This window comes from Calidris pugnax, unplaced genomic scaffold, assembly GCF_001431845.1.
Source record: "Calidris pugnax isolate Ruff unplaced genomic scaffold, ASM143184v1 scaffold8, whole genome shotgun sequence".
In the NCBI taxonomy this organism is placed as follows: Eukaryota; Metazoa; Chordata; class Aves; order Charadriiformes; family Scolopacidae; genus Calidris; species Calidris pugnax.
This window is the reverse complement of record NW_015090830.1, coordinates 16,762,952-16,778,123: the sequence shown is the minus strand read 5'-3', so window position 1 is coordinate 16,778,123 and position 15,172 is coordinate 16,762,952. Positions and strand designations below refer to the sequence as shown.

At 45.6% G+C, this 15,172-nt stretch overlaps 1 protein-coding gene across 5 annotated transcripts in view; it reads right to left on the bottom strand.

Annotated features, from left to right (window-relative positions):
* Positions 1–15,172, bottom strand: part of RREB1 (ras responsive element binding protein 1) — a 126,785-nt gene that overhangs the window by 86,403 nt on the left and 25,210 nt on the right. The window contains exon 1 of one of the 5 annotated variants that reach the window (XM_014940848.1): positions 8,321–8,405. The exons of 1 other annotated variant lie outside the window; for it this stretch is intronic. The gene's annotated coding sequence lies outside the window, so the exon portion shown is untranslated. Of the gene's footprint in view, positions 1–8,320; positions 8,406–15,172 lie in introns of those variants that run through there. 3 more of the 5 variants (XM_014940852.1, XM_014940851.1, XM_014940847.1) reach the window with 3 other exon arrangements.

The following is a 15,172-nucleotide window of genomic DNA, read 5'->3' as shown; positions in this document are numbered from 1 at the left end:
TGCTTCTGTAACGTGCTCAAGAACTAAGTGAAGCTCAAAGAGAACAAGTCAGTAAAGAAATTATTTAAATCAATATACATTCAACACATCTTACTGTCCAGGCTTTGCCCTACGAGTGAAACTGCAGTTATTAGAAGCACAGTTTGTCAGGCAGCCACATGAATTTTAGTGCAACAGGTTGGCGAGAAACAACAAGAAGAATTGTAGGACAGCACAAAAACCTGCAGCAGTACACAGCCAAAGCGTTTCTGTTACACAAAAAGTAGCAGGCAGTGTAGATCTGGGTAGCACAGCCCCTTTCCAAACAACTGTCTCTAGGAGCCCATGAGCGTTCGCAGAACTAGAGGGATGCTCTCAGGAGATCACTCAGAGCTACCTCAAGCTTCCTGTTCGACACCACGTGGACTCCCCCCTGCCCTCCCACCCATCCCTTAACCAAACAAAAAAAACATTTCAGGACTTTTAGCATATTTCCAGCCAAAGATGCACCAAAAGCGAAATCTTTGTGAGGGCTGAATACAAAGGGATATCCCCACACGCTTCGAGGATGCCATTTTTTACAGGAGCAGAGCGGTACAGGGATTCCAGGTGGTTCCTGGGATGGCAGGCGGAGGGCAAGAAGACGCCAGTAAGCTATGAACGAGCTCCCGTAGGTCAGAAAAGCACACTCCAGGCAAATAGACCAAAACTTCTGTTAGCACAAGAAGAGCACCCATCTCTAAGAAACCACTTCCTATCTTATTCTCCCCATCCCCTCCCCATAGCCTTCTCCCTACGGTAATTCAGAACAGCCAGGCAACTGATCTCTAACCATCCATCAGAAGAATTGGCTAATACAATGTCACCCGGCCCACCACATGAACAAAAACCACCAACGAACCCAGCTAGTGGTTAACTGCAAATTTTTGCTTTGCTGACGGTATTACACCGCCGAGGGTTCCCTTGGCTTTGCATCACGTACACTGCCCTCTTAGAAACCCCCTCTGCTCAAACTCAGATTTACAAATACAGGGACAGATATTCTACACATCTGCTTCCACCTGGTGGATTACCAGAGATGGAGACCGCAGCATTTTAAAAAACAAACATGTAAACCCAACTCTAAAATTAGTTGCATGGTAATCCTGTGGGCAAGAGCAGAGGGGAAGAGTGGTTGGGCTCAGGGGGGAGGGAGAAGTTTGCAAGAAATGGAATACGAATCACTAAACTGCTTAACCCATTTCGAAATTCAGTTTTTTCTTTCTTGGAAAACAAACAAAAAAGGGGATTTTTCTTTCATTCTGAGGAGTTTCTCAAAACAGAGGAGGTCAGAGCTATTCAATATTGCTCCAGGGTGCTTAACATGAATAAATTACTTTGATCAAGTGTCTTGTCGAAAAACTTAAAATACTCTTTCCACGCTCTCCCCTTCCATCATCAAGAAAAAAAAGATATTTTAAATGCACATTAAAATACATATTATGCATACACACTGTATATAATCGAAGTCCTACAGTAATTTATTAATTGCTAGCCATAACTACAGAAACCAGGGGTTCTTTTAACACCTCTTCTTTTAACAGCAAAGCAAATGAGAAATGTCAGGGAGTATCCTGAGATACTCACCGTTGTAAAACCTTTCAGGTCTGTTTTCTAAAAATTTCCTTGCTATGGTACCTGCAATCGCATCTTTGCAGTAACTTCCAATTCCATTTTCATATGCATATTTTTAAAAATATGAAGGTAGCCACCTTCACCCGCTGCATATACAGCATTGGGGGTGTCTCATTCTCTGTGGCCAAAGTTCCCAGAAAAGCCAACTCTGAAGATCCTAGGTGTGGCACATTCCTTTTCACCCCAGATACTCCTCCTGACTGGAAACGAAGGTAAATATTACTCCAACCTCAATCTGTTTCCCTCCTGCAGCCACAGCAGTTTAGTAAGATGTAGTCAGCAGGGTATTGCAAATTACACTTAAGGGCTCATTACAAATCAGGGCCTCAGTCTTGCTAATGAATTGATACTAATAGGCCCATTCTATGGAAGAGACCCATCAGCTTCAACAGAAGCTACAAAGGTCCCAGTGACAGCCCTGGCGTGCAAGGGAGGGCTGCGTGGCCCCTGCATCAGGACGTTTGTTTACATCACATACACAGGTTTTACCAACTTCTGGGCCTTTGTTTTTATTTAGGAGACCAGCGATGTTTGGCAAGGTGTGCAAATCTTGTCAGACAACTTTCAAGCCACCCTTACTCCATATGGAACAGAAGTGCCTACAAAGTAAAGCACGATCACAAGAAAAATGTTTTCGTCTTGCACCAACAAACCCCTAAACCAGAAAGCCGATACCTATATGTCTTCATCACACTGCAAGAGAAATGCTCGAACATTCCCCACATGTTTTTTCGCATGTGAAAAAGCAGACAAATACAGAGGTATACAAGACTGCTAAATTGCTAACTCAAAATGTGGGGCTAGGTCGCCAACTTCAGTACTCACAGAGCTGAACTGACTTATGCTGGTCTGGAGTAAGAGGGACACGAGGATGCTTGGCTTTCACTGGGTCCTGCACAGTCCTTTTTACCGCCCAGATTGCAACAGACAATACAAACAGAACACTCTGGGGAAATCACCATTGCCCATGATAATCAGCCACGATAATCAATAGCCAGCTTATTTAATCAATAGCTGTAACTGCAATCTCCCACCTGCTTCGCCCTTCCCAAATCTCAATGCCCCTGCATTACAGCTTTGAGGACTAGAAGAACAGGTCAGACTTTCTTCCCCCTTTTTTTAGAGATTCTAGGTTTGTTGCATTTTTTTATGCTTTACAATAATAAAAGGGCAGACATGAAAGAGAATTCAAAACCTAAAGTTACTTTTCCCTTAGCTGCATTCATAAAAATGGCTGAAGAATATTTTTGGTTTATTATTTATTTTTCTTTCAACCAAAACAAATGTGTCCTGAAGCTAAACACCTGACATGGAGTGTTTCAGCCCAAATGGTTAAAGCTTGGTAGAGCCACATGCAAGAGAAGATGGGGCCTGTAATATAGCTACCTGGCGATCTCCAACTGAAAATCCTCCTGGCAACCCAGCTTCTTTCACACAGAGGAACTAAACTGACATCCTCTCTGAATTCCTGTCCCTGATGACTCTCTCAGTATACCTGGAAATTAGGAAGCTGACTAAGCTCCCTAAAAACTGGTCTAGTCAGTCCCAGTCACCCCCACTCCAAAACAGTGAAAGCAGATGGTTTGACATCTCAGCAGATGCAGTCTCAGACTACACTGGTGGAATGGCCAGCAAACACTAAAAGTACCTTTTCTTCCTCTAGTCCAGTTGCTGTCACAGCCCCTCATCCCAAAAGTCAAGAGAGATTTTAAATGGATTTTTGGGGTTGCTGACTTTAAGCCCATAGGATAAACTCCACTCGTGATTGTTCACGAGTCAGAATATTTTTGCCTGGAAAAAGAAAGCAGAAAAAACTGCAATTCTCTCACAATCACTCGAGTCCAAGAGCCACAGCCTTAGCACTGCCAGTTTCCCATCTCATTAAGTGTCTTGCAATACTTGTTTTTGTAATCATTTTCCATGCTGTCTACACAAAAAGCTATCTCAGAAGCCAGAAGAACTACATTCCTTAAACATGGACCCTTTCCAGACTCACCCCAAACCTTCTGTGCTTAAGGTCCTATACATACATGAACGCACAGATCACTACAAGCCCAGCAGTTAACTCATTTTCAAGTTGCCTGAACTGCACTTCCTAAACTTCTCCATCCCTGATGTTCCCCTAGCTCTTCCAGGGGAAGCCAGGCTGCCTCCTGCTTTCTCTCCATTCACAGCCTACCAAGTTGCTCTCCCATAAGCCACATAAGTGTGCTACCATGCACGCAGACTGTGATTCACATTAATTACTACATACGCAGCATCTTTCTTTCCAAGAAAAGATGCTTGTATTCCAGTTTTTCCTTTTCACCTCTTTTTTAAGACATGGATGCCGCCTCCCCCTCCTTCCTCATCACCTCCACTCAGGAAGACTGAAGCTCAGAGATCCCGCGGCAGATGGCAAGGCCTTTGAATCAGTGGCTGCTGGCTGGTCTTGAATGGGTTTGGGTAAAGGTTAGACAAGATAACAGAGCACGAACACGCTTCCAGAAACTTTAAAATCCAAACGCAAATTCTCTGCCCATCACCTTCAATGTCAAGCAGTAAAAAAGCTAATACAAGAAGTGACAGTATGGGAGGTCATCGACTGGCTGGGGTCTGCCAACTGCCGACAAGTCCTTGGGAGGAAGGGATGGTGATCCAGCCGCTGTTGGTGGTTGTCTCCCTTAGTCTCTCCACCAGATCCTGCCCTACGGACCGGGCCTCATGTTCAGCTCACCCGAGTTCCTACGGCTCTCAAACCTAACGAACAAATAACGGCCAAACACCACTAACGGCTGCTTGGACCCAACAGGGTCCAAGTGCCCTCCTCATCCCCTGGTGACGCCACAGACATCCTAGGGCTCAACAACACCAACTCGGAGGTACAACGAAAAATAAACCGGTGGTCTCTTCCTGAGGTCGGAGCACAGCTACAAATGCATGCCCATAATGCAAGGCACATCTGTTTTATTTGTGCACTTTACATCCTCTGTGCCTAGCTCAAAATGGGAAAACCCATTTTGGAAAGCTTTTTAAGAACAAAAAAGCCCAGTCCTTCCAATTTTTGTGCACGGAGCAAATCCCCCAGTACTTGTTTTGTGTGCTTAGGGCCCTGTAAGTTGCCAGAAATAGCTGAAGAATGGGGGGAGAAGGGAAGATTTCTGTGACGAATCCTACTTTTCAAAAGGTTTTAGAAATAAATGTATGATCAGAGACAATGAGTTGCTCAAATCAATATGTAAACTCAGAATGGAAACTATTCTAAAAATCACTATGGCATTAGATTTTCTACTTCTATTTATTTACAGTTTTGAGAGAAAAGGACAAGCATTCTCCAAGAGAGAAAAAATTATTTTTCAACTTCAAGATACAATTAACACAGGAATTGGTATCTTTGCACCTTTTCTATGCATTCATATCATAGACTTAATGGTACAAACATGAGGATGCATACCTGCAAGGTTCACAACCACACCTTTGCATTTAAAAAGACTACTGAGCAATCTAACAAAAGGATGTTTACTTTTAGTGCATACGGTTCTGTATCACGCAGCCCATTTGCAATCTGCAATACTGATATCATTTAACATTGGAGGCAAAGGGACCCATGCTTCTCCATCAATCAGATGTAGCAAATTCACAGAAGTCAAAACAAAACCAACCAAGAGATGGAAGAATCAGGCCTTTGGGATGCTAAGCTACTGTCTCCTGCATGGTTAATTTTGATGAGCTTGTTGAAGCACAGCTTTTAGCCAAGTGCTTTTTCATACAAACTCATCCATAGCGCAGAGACGATTAATCATCATTTGTTACTCACCTTCTGGCAACACCCACCTTAAGCTTGGCACCATCCAGACACATCAGGAAAGACAGTCCCAGTCTGAAGGCTTTGTGGTAAAAGGGAGCCATTTCTGAGACCCAATCCTGATGGACAGACAACTATAGACACCCGTGGTACTCCGCACGGCTACTGGGATCTGACAGAATAAAGCTGCTCACAGGATAACTTAAACACGAATGCAACTCTTTCTAAAAGGGACAAGGTATGTATTAAATACACCAGCTTCACCTACTTTTCAGTGCCTGTCAACTGCTACTGATGTTACAAGTCAGTCTTGTGAAAGGATTTTGCTGAAGAAATATGGTGAAATCTTCATAGACTGATCAATCAGAACACCTCGCTTGGTCACGGTACATAGGAAAGTAGTTCTTCTGTTCTCCTGCAGCATTAGTAACTTCTCAAACAAAGAAGCCTGATTGAGGCAGACAGTGAGGGGCTTATCAGCTTAGGAAATGGGAAGGATGGTCCAATTAACTGCCAAGCAGTCAGACATAATTCACCCTGACGAGGCCAATGAGACACAAGTCAGAGAAATGCATGCCCCATCCATTTATGTAACACCCAAACGTTCCTCCCTGCAAAGTCTCCCCTTCTGGAGGTGTTGCCTAAATAAGGAGAAAGTCACTGGAGGAAAATCTACCTGTATGGATCCGCACCTAACCAGCACCCTCTCTGATTAGGCAACCACCTCAGTCATACAGGAGACATCACCAGTCGTTAAACTGCTGGACCCAGGCGGTAACAGCCATCACCAAGCAGACAGAAAGCTCTCTGCGAGGTTATCTGGGGTCCACAGCACCGCACTGTCTTCTCACACAACATGGAACAAGGCACGAAGCAGAAGGCACAAAAAGGCAAAAATAAAATACCCCACCAGAGTCTAAGTAGGCAGGCTTCATCTCCTTTTTCCTGAACCACTTCTGCTAGCACAGAGTCAGAATGTTATTGAAGCAATTCACAATGTTAAAAAAAAAAAAAAAAGAAAAAGGAAAAAAAAAAAGCTCAAGGCAAACCATCTGTAACAGCTGATTAAGAAAGCTGTGAATCCAGCCACAGTGCTGCCCTCCACATCCTCTGCTGCGTTCAGTACACTGCTAGCTCAGGGTAAACAAAAAGAGGGCACATTAAAGAGGAAGGGGAGATGCTAGAATGCAGCAAAAGTTCTCAGTGAGTCATAGATCTAGCTTGGGACCTACCACCTAGGATGCAACAGGCTTTTTAAGTGGAGAGAGGAGAAAAAAGAAATTTAAAAAGTCCCCGAAACACTGATTCATAAATATGAGCTTCATCTGATGTTTATGGAAAGACTGGCATCTTTCATCTGCAACAAAAATGCACATGTGGGACCTGGTCCATCCTTTGCTAAGACACCTCGTTTTGCATAATCTTCTTCATTTTCCCAAGTGCTAGACTTAAGACTGTCATGATCAGAAACACGTGCTTTATGCACTACGAGCAGGAGTGTAAAAACCCTCAGTTGTGTGGAATATTTATGTTACATACGGCAACTTCCTATTTGTCAGCCGGTTACCAGGAGCTGAGGAATCTGTGTGGTACTAGCAAAGTCGCCTTGCAGCAGGGTGTTATAGCGAGCACGAACCGGACTATATATGGTATGTTTACTGAACGATTAGCCATAAACATGTTACAGAAGAAATGATGTCTTCTATTAGACGCGGGGCTCGCTGCTGCAAAGCAAACCGTCTTTGCTGGGAAAGGGGTTTGTCACATATCCCTCATGTGCTTCTGGGCTGCGGGTGCCAGTGAAACCTCTAGAAAAACAGAACAGGTTATGCTGCAAGTAATGATTAACTGCGTGGAGGATCAGCCCTCCAAGCTCCACCCGACAGCATTCCCCGGTCTCCTTTTTGCTGCTTTTCCTCCCCGGCTACTTTTTGGTCCGGGAGTGTTGGCAAAGGCGAGCCGGTGGCGGAGGGCAGGGAGGATACACACGCAGGCAGCCGCATGCCGGGCAGAGCGCTGCCTCTGCCACGGGATGACGGGCACGGACAAGTGCACCCTCTGATTTCTTAAGAAACAGCTGGCAGCAGGCGAGCGGGCGCTGCAACCCAGCCGCCCGTTCAAACCCAGTCGGCACAGGACTATTTCATAACGGGGAGGAGAGGGGCGGAGGGGGGAGGAAAATCCTGAAGGGTTGAGGGAGGAGGGTGTACTGAAGATGCCTTAAAGCAGGGGAGAAGGTTCGTATCTGGCTTCAGCGTCCTGTCTAACCTGTTTTGTGGTATGTTCTGGTTAACCCTCCTTTTGGTCGAGTGTTTTTTTTTTTTTTTTTTTTGGGGGGGGGGGGGGGGGGGGGGGGGGGGGGTGGTTCCTTGAAGAAGTATCTGCCCTGAGGGTCCCTCCTGCTCGCTCTGCCTGGTGGCCTGGGACGGGGGGGAGAGGGATGGTGTGGGCTTTTTTTGGCAACCAGACCCAAGCTGCAGCCCCTTCTCTCCTCCAACTCCTTTCACGCTCCACCGCACTCCAGCACAAACATCGGCACACGAAGAGGAGATGCCAGAAAACAAAATGCCGAGTCCATCACAGACTGAAACTGGACGTGCAGTTTCTTTACTGCAAGGGAACTGGATCTTCCTTATCGACTTGCCAGGACCACCAGCCCTCAAGTGCCACATTTCCCACCTCTGTCACTGCTTTTCTATGTTAGAAACTTCTGCAGCTCCTCAAAAAACCCCCATAACTATGCAAAGCGGTAAAGGGGTGGGGAAACAAAGCAAAATACCCCCCCCCCTCAAAACCACGCATCCAGAAGACTGCACACCACACAAAAATCTAACCAGAGTGCAGTGCAGGGGCAGCAGCAGTGATCACAGCATCAGGACATACCTTCATCACCGCAGCAGATTTATGTCTTCATTGTGTACAGTATTCACAGGGTTAATGGACAGCCCGAAGATCAGAAATATACCTGCTAAGCAACAAAAGCATCAACTCAAAGCTGTGCTCAGTGGTTTCTGACAGGGGTTAAGCAGTTGGTAACCAGTGGCAAGAACTTAGTGGTGGTTCAGTAGCCATTTTAAGTAGCAGATGTATTAATCATGGGAGTGCAGTAACAAAAGAACCAGGAGCAAAAACAGAAACAGGTACAGAAACAGGGACCCCTAAAAGCTCAGCAACACACACCGTCGTATGTAAAACAGACTTAGAGAAGCCAACAAAGAGGAAAGATTATTACGTGACCTCCAGAGCACAGCAAATCCCTCAGAGCAGTAAGTGCTAGGCATCAGAAACTTCCTGGTTTCCAGGCCGTTGTTTCGCATGTTTTCTGGGGAGTTTTCATGCTGTGGGAAAGATTTCTAAGTACACTGAAAGTAAGCCTGCAACATCCCCTTCCACTCCCACAGCAAGTATGCAGTCCATAAAAGATTAGTGTTGGAAACATATGCTTGAGCGAAGACTCCTCTTTTTTTAAAAATCACATCAACGGTTTAGCACTTGATGCATTTTACCTAACTATTTTGCCATCCCTTTTTTAAGGCAGCAAGGGGGGGAAGATGGAGCGAGCGAGCGAGAGTGCATGAGAGGCATGCAGTCTGTAACTTGAACACTGTTTTACAGATGTATTTACTATACTGCTTTTCTTTAGGGGCTTTTCAGGCCAGGGCAGCCTTTGTCTCTGCGCGCTATACGCTAGCCAGCTCATAACAAATGAGCAATCACAGAGAAAGCAGATCTGGCTCCTTCTCCGAATCTGCTGGGATGCCGAGGCACGAAGATGTGCCTGAAAAACTTCTGTCTGTCCGGCTACGAATCCGATCAATCCCTTTGGTCACGCGAGTGCCTGAAGTCTGGTACAATTATTAACTGTGCTCCAGTCACATGAAAGAGAACAAGCTTCCCCCTCCCACCCTCATCCCGCGGGTAACATTATGTGGGCAGTGAATATATGAAGGAACATGGTGGGGGGGATGGAAACCTCCACAGAAAGACTGCAAAATCTTATTTTTTTTATTATTATTTCTTTTTGATGGATGGATCATTACGTTTCAGGCAAGCCTATCCGATGCTTAGATTCGTTTGCGTTCCCAAAGAAGGGTGAGGTGGGGAATCCTCATCTTCTCCACTCAGAACCACCTTCTTTAAGAAGTGAAAATTAGAGGTGTTTCCAGTTTTCCCCATTTCTTAAACACAACTATGATGAAGCATGGAAAGTATTTTTACTGAAGAACGAGTGGGCGATTTCTAAGCTGGTGAAGGTTGCTTTGGAGGTGTTCCTATTTGCTGGGAGCAGGGGGGGGGACTCAACAGGTATGAGAGAGGAGAGATAGGGGAAAGAGCCCACTGCGCTTCCGAGGAGAAACTCCTGGCGTTGAGACAAATGAGAGAGGCAGCCTGGACTAAAAGCCTGAGCTGTGATTCAGCTGCTGGGACCAGAGCCCCATGCGACCTCCCTCTTTTACAGCCTGCGCTGGCCCAACCGAGCACGGGGACGGCGCTTCCCAAAAAGCTGCTTTTCAGCGCCGAGTGGGGAAACGACAGAGAAACGGCATGTGAACAGCGTGGTACCCACCAACCCCCCGCTGCGCCTCCGCCCCCTCCTCACGCACCCCCCCCAGGCCGCTAGAAGGCCCGTCTTGCATTATTTTAAGTGTAAACCAAGAGCCACAGATGTGTGCGTGCGCTGTAGAGACCCACGCTGGGAAATATTAAAGACTGCATCTCAACTAGGAGAGGAGCCGCACGCTCCATTTCAGCCAAAAAACCAGTGAATTGCACTGACCTTAGGAAGGGGGGGGTGAGCGGGGCAGGAGGTGAGCGCTAGGTTCGACATCAGATGACATTTTCTAGACGTAGTTAAGAATGTAAAGCTCAGAGCATCTTTAAGTGGTTACATCTAGAGGGTCTGCAGCCCTGCAGCACTCAGCAAGAAAAAGGGGAGGGGGGAGAATCCAGAGGGTTGATGACATACAATAAAACATAAACGAGCGCATACATTTTCAAAGTGCTACGTGTATTTTCAGTGAAGTTATAATTGAGTATGTCCCCAATAAAACGGCTACATTTGTAATGTTATACCATGCATCCATTTCATAAAATATTTTAAAATGTGCTTTTGCCTCAGTCCGCCTACACAAAATAATGAAGAAATATCACTCATCAGGAACTCCCTAAGAAAAATAAATAAACCTTAAAATAGCATGGTACGCTCACTGAATAACATGGATTTCTGCAAAACTGCTGTTCTTTATATATTTTGCATCTGAAAACTGCAAGTCTCACACGCGCGCACACACAAAAGACAGACAGACTGCTGCTGCGGACAAAATGGTGCCATTTAATACAAAAATCTGGTTTATGCACAGCCTGGCTGTAGTGCATGCTGGTCCCAAGCAGAGTGGGATGCAGCCAGTTATATCGAACAGTTGTGCCCTCAGCAACAAATGGTGCATTCATAAAACTGGGAAAGCCTCTGTCTAGGGGCTCGCAGCTCTGCAAAGGAAACAATCGCTTGCTGACATTTTCTGAGGGAGGGTATGGCGAAAAGAGGTTGAGGGGGAGAAGTACGATCTACAGGAAAGTTATGTACAGAAGAAATACCAAAATGTAAGGGGAACACACCACCCCCCCCCCTCCAAATCTGCCATTCAGTTACACGTGCACTCTCCCTGCGTTAGTTAGCCTCTAACAAAAGAGCAAGGCCACCTGAAAAAGACATGCGCCTGGAAAACACTTGGCCAGTCAAGAGTATAGAAGAAAAAGAAGAAGGAGGAGAGAAAAAAAGCTTTCTTGTAGAACGCTGGCCCATGAAGAAGCGACAGACATCACGCAGGCTGCAGTACACAAAGCCACATCTGACAGGCAGTTTCTCGCAAGTTTCTTACCCCTGCCTTTATTAGCTATGCCACCTCCACACTGGTAACTAAAAGCCAACATCTGGTGCTAGCTAAATGTCAGCACAGACAATCCCTTTAATAAAAATTTAAAGAGTCTGGGTCCCCAACGAGGAAGTCATTAGTGCTTTGAATGCAAGACCCTACACGAGGAGTGAAACAATCCAGGCTTTTAAGCCGGGCAGAGCAGCGACTTCGGCGAGCGCTAGGCCACCTCTCCAGGCCTCCTGCCACCTCACACCAGGGATGCTCGGATCGCAGCCACCAGCCCACGTGCAGCCCATCTGGATGGTTCATCTGGTCAACTCCCTGTGCTGCGGAGCCAGGGGCTATGGATGCCCAGGTCCTGCTGCAGGATGGGAGCGAGCCGTGCGCTCTGCCCTTGGCCCGAAGCAGAAATACCAGGCACCGCTGCCTGCCCCAAACACACCTGCATCTGCATCGCTGAAGCTCAAGCCTGCTTGCCCCTAAGATACACAAAACGCCCACGTGAGGCGATGCAAAAGCGCTCCTAAACGGCAGCTAAGCAGCATGGCTCATTAATGAATACCTGCAGCCTGCTCTGTCCTACTGAGCTCAGGAATTAAACAAAATCCCCCCAAATCACACCCTGTAATTGAAGTTCAGTGGGAGAGCCAGCGAGCGTTTCCGTAAGAGGAAAAATGGATTGAGGCCCACCTGCACCTCGATAGGAAATAAAAACAAGTCTCCCCAGCCACTCCTGGCCACCCCAAAGCTGTGGTTGGGGCATCCACCCTGTGCCCTCCTGGCACTCACGCAGCGCACATCTCTTGCATCTCAGTCAACAAAATCTTCTACCAAGCCAAACCTGACCACAATAGTTTGGGAGAAGACTCTCTTCCCCAGCCAGGGGTGGTCCAGCTGAAGGAGAGAGGATAGAAATTCTGTGTAACGGTTGACAGAATGAGTCCCTTTACCCTATTATATATACATTTGTATGTCAGAGATTTAAGAGAGTACTCTTGCACTGAAGCCTTTGCAAGGGTATCTAAAAAGCAGACACATGTAATTCTTCCTGCCTGCTGTGCGCGTAACAGTCCTCTGAGAACCTTTTATGAAACTATTTCAGAGGGGAATGGGACTCAGTCTCACAGACTGACAGTACAAGCATTTTTCCACAGAGGTTAAAAAAAAAAGACAAAACGGGACAAGTGGTTCTTCAAGAGTGAGCCCTTCCTGCACCTCAGTGCTAGGAGCAGGCAAAAGCTGTGGGTCTGCTGGAGTCGAGGAATAAATGCTGGAATCACACACGGCCAGCTACAGCAGCGAGAACCCAGCAGAAGCTACTGAGGCGCTGGAGAATGAATGGTAATGTTTTTGTTTACCAGCTGTGCACTGCAAATGATTGCTATTGCAATAAAGTTTGCACTGTATTTGCATTAATAATTTCAATAAAACCATATGAAAAGCCACTTAATTAGTGCCGGTTATCAGTTGGAGACCTACAGCAAATACAAACCTGCAAATGCTTTTGCAGAAGCATCAAAGCCATCTAAAAATCTTCCTTCGTACTTTATTCCCTGGTCAGTTTCCAGGCAAAGCAGAAGTTTACACACACGCGTAACATTTTGTACATGCTCCCATTAAACTTGCTCTTAGTACTAAGTGAATGTATTTCAGAATTCAAGTAGCACACATGATTTTGTTTCCCTCCACTGACTTTACAAAGGCTTCTCATACAACATACAATCAACTTATTAGGAAAGGAAGTTTTGTTTGTTTGTTTTCATTTTAAATTTTGGAAGAGGAAAAAAACACCTGGAAAGCTGTAGGAGAACATCAACAGAGTTAAAAAGAAAATTACACCCCAGCCTCCTGAAAAATTTTTTACAAAAAGCAAGTAAGAGACGAACAAAGAAGCTCTCAATTTGAGCAATGTCTGTCCTTTGAACACTGAGTCACAGAATGCAAGTCTCCACATCACCTTGCAAAAGAAAAATAAAGAAAAAAATCCTGCCTGAAATGTGTCACTTTTCGCTACTGTTTACTTTGTTTGTTTGTAGTGGTTTGGTAAAATCCCACAAATATTTAAGACCAAAACCACAGTCCGTATTTCATATTTAGATGAACTGAGGCATCTTCCAAGAGGCTGTAATTGCAAGCCTGCATCTAAAGCTCCTCTGCCTCTGCCACCCCCAGGACCATGCAGCCACAGCAGGAAGAAGAACATGGGCTACCACTGCAGCCCTGGTGGTGGCCCTCCTCCATGGACCAGCCTGGCCACCCCACAGCTCAAATGCAGTGGGAAGTGAGAGCTGAACCCTTGCACATCCCATGACAAGGGAGAGCATTGAGTTGGATGGCTAATGTCTGTAGTCAAAATTCAAAACCAACAACAAAGTCCCTTCTCGTCTCTGTTTCATCACCCAGTCAATCCAGGTGGAATGAACAGGATGGTATTTATCTCCCGCAATGACACTTCAGGTATCAGCCCTTATTTACATCAGTATAAAATGCAGTAGAGAAAGGAGCCCAAAGGTTTCTAACCGGGTGTTGAGCACCATGACCTCCTCACACCCCCGCCCCACAAATGCTTAACTGCTGAATGAGATTCCTCTCGTTTCCTGCACTGAATCATCTGTGTCACCACAAAGATGAGATTTTTAACTGTGAGCACACGTTTCTTATTTGAGGGGCATGCAGCGGAGGGTGTTTCTCAAACTACTGTCAGATCAGCCACAGACGGTTTGGATTTCTTCTGTGTTTGATGTATCATTTAAGTAAATCTGTGTTTTTCCAATGAGGTACAACCTTTCAAAGATGCTGTTTTCTAGGAAACATGCAGGTGAACGCTGCCACTGCTTCTTTCTTTTGCAAAGTAGTATTTGAACGGAGCTAGGTGGGACAGGATATGCTGATTTGCACAATTAAAAATAACTTACAATTTGAACTCTGGCATCAGATGCTTCAAGAAATTGCGTTTGGCCAGGTCACATGCTCTTTTCAAAATGCTTTTTTTCAACACCTCAACTTAAAGTAATTTCACTAATTTACCTGCAATTTACTTCACGTTCATTGCTAAGCTGACCAACTATTTTTTCATCACTAAAGTAACCCATTTTGCAGCAAAATTAGCAAAAAAGAAACATCCAAGTTGCCCAAGAGAAAGACGGGTGAGGCAAACTGCTAAACCATAGTTCCTTAACCACCCTTCCTAACCAGGATGGCTTTCTGTCATTGCTTCATGCAGGTAAGGAGCAGGGAGGGGAACTGTGACCTCTTGCTGCCTGTGCTTGGCTGTGTGCTGCTGAAGTCAGTGGGAGCTTTGTGGATGCTGGGGAGGAGCAGGCCCACATAAAGATGCAACAAGTGAGAGTGAAGATCGTACTCTGCTCTGGATTGATCCGAGTCATGAGGAGTTCATGCTGTCAGTCAGCAAGGGCGTGAGGAGGGCTGATGTGTTCCGGTCATCGCACTAAAGCCAAAGAAAAATTAGAGACGTGCATCCTCCTTTTATCCCACATACTCTTGTCTGGATGAAAGCTTAAGGACAAGAACCACGTTTTTCACACAGGTCTACTTTTTCCACAAGGTGTTGTCAACCTTCTCCACTCCTTATTTTAATAAAGAAAAACCTACCATCCTTTTGACCTTGGACTTGTTCATTTTCTGTCTCTCTCAGTACATGCTCTTTGCTAACCATTCAGCATGCTGCGAGCCCTGATAAAAGTGGTTAATGTTTACTGAAACCTGCGCATGAACTGTACTAAACTTGATGCAGGGGGAGGCAAAGTTCTGCTAGCAGCATCCATGACCAGTTAAAAAAAAAAAAAAAAGTGTTGGTTTGTTTTTTTTTTTAAACTCACATCCATCCCGACCCCCCCCC